The 1758-nt window shown below is 41.4% G+C and overlaps 1 pseudogene; it reads left to right on the forward strand.

Moving 5' to 3' along the window:
* The first annotated feature begins 846 nt into the window (after positions 1–846).
* LOC148017946 (autophagy-related protein 8C-like pseudogene) lies at positions 847–1206 on the forward strand (annotated as a pseudogene).
* The last annotated feature ends 552 nt before the right edge of the window (positions 1207–1758 follow it).

Here is a 1758-nt window from a genome sequence, read left to right on the forward strand (position 1 = left end):
CAGGGAGGAGCTTTTGTTTTTTTGAATTGAATTTGGGGGGGAAGAAATCCACAATACGCTTTTCTAGTCGGAAGAAAGAAAAATAGAGGATACTCTGCGCTGGACGAGGAGGAAAATAGAGGGCACTTTGCAACTTCGAGGAGATTTTTTTTTACAAAAAGGAAGGAAAGGAAATTGAGGACAGGAAAGAACAGAGGAGCGGGACGAAAGAAAAGAGGAGATTTTTTTTGTCAATCAGAGAATCGTTGTTGGACAGGAAGACAGGGGGGGGGAAACACACACAGACATTTTTGTTTTGAAGGCGCCCGACACACGTGGTTTTTACTGTAGCCCAGAGGATGGGAAGTAAAAAAAAACCAGAGATTAAGGAAGCTACTTCATTGCTGTGACGACAGGATAAGCATGCCGTGGACGCTGTCAATCAAACCTCTCTGCTGCATTTTTGCGAGTACACAGAATTGCAAGACGCGAGCTGCGAGAATTCATTGGTGTACAAGCTGCCTATTGGACAATGCTGGAGGAAGGGAGAGTAACTCAAACATCTGCCATGATTTTGATGCAATCTGTAGATGAGGCACTGGACTATGTTATGTGAGACGAGCTGCGGAAGGAATTTCCGTCTTGTTCGGCTTCTTTCAGAAGCGTTCAAAGGGGATCGAGGTCTCCATCCAGGTTCCTGCGATTGCTGGATTCGCACCTTCTCTTTTTGCCATTGTGTTGTCATCAGATTATCTGTGCAAAGAAGTGGCCGTTCGTAGACTTTTTCGGTTATCATTTATAGATTCCTTCACGTTGTTGTCTGTAATTTTGTTCGTGAATCGCCGATTTCATCAATGCAGAAGTGAAATGACCAAGAGCTCTTTTGAAGAGGAACATGATCTAGAGAAGAGGAAAACTGAAGCCTCTAGGATTCGTGAGAAGTATCCTTACAGGATTCCTGTAATAGTTGAGAAAGCTGAAAGAAGTGACATTCCAGACATAGATAAGAAGAAGTACCTTATACCAGTTGACCTTATTGTTGATCAATTTGTCTATGTTATTCGGAAGAGGATCAAATTAAATGCAGAGAAAGCAATCTTCATCCTTGTAGACAATGTTCTTCCGCCTATTGCTGCAATTATGTCGGCTATCTATGAGGAGCACAAAGATGAGGATGGCTTTCTTTAAGTTACATACAGTGGAGAGAACACCTTTGGGTTGTGTTGAAACCGTACATATGAAGAACATACAATGATGAGGGTGTTCGCAGGACATTGGAGTCATAACATAACAGCATATTCTTGAATTCTTATCATCACCCATAAGTCCAAAACTTATTAAGGGAAAATTGCAAAGGCTAGAACAACGATGGAAGATAAAGAGTTAATGGATTTTCTATTTTCTTTCCTGGATTCGGGGAGGATGAACTGAATGAACCGATTTCTTCATCTTGAACCCTTGTTTTGTTATTAACAGAAATTAAACAAAGACTTGGCATCATTTTCTCATCTTGCTTACTTGCTTGATGGATCTTCTATCCTGAAATTTATGAAGGACTTCTGAAGTTGCGACATTGCTTTCGAAACCCTTCGACATATTTGGTGAACCCGACGTGAAAGCGTCGCAGAAATTTCAGGATGGGAGATACTTCAGCTTCTATTTCAGCTTCTTCTACAATTCCAGCTGCCTCTACTTCAGCTCCATCAATGACTGCTGCGTCAAGTACTTCAACAGAGGATCTAAAGCAGATTTTGCAGAATATGTCCATGTATATGCAAC

This window comes from Lygodium microphyllum, chromosome 21 (assembly GCF_053477565.2).
Source record: "Lygodium microphyllum isolate KBCC chromosome 21, Lygodium_microphyllum_v1.1.10, whole genome shotgun sequence".
NCBI lineage: Eukaryota > Viridiplantae > Streptophyta > Polypodiopsida > Schizaeales > Lygodiaceae > Lygodium > Lygodium microphyllum.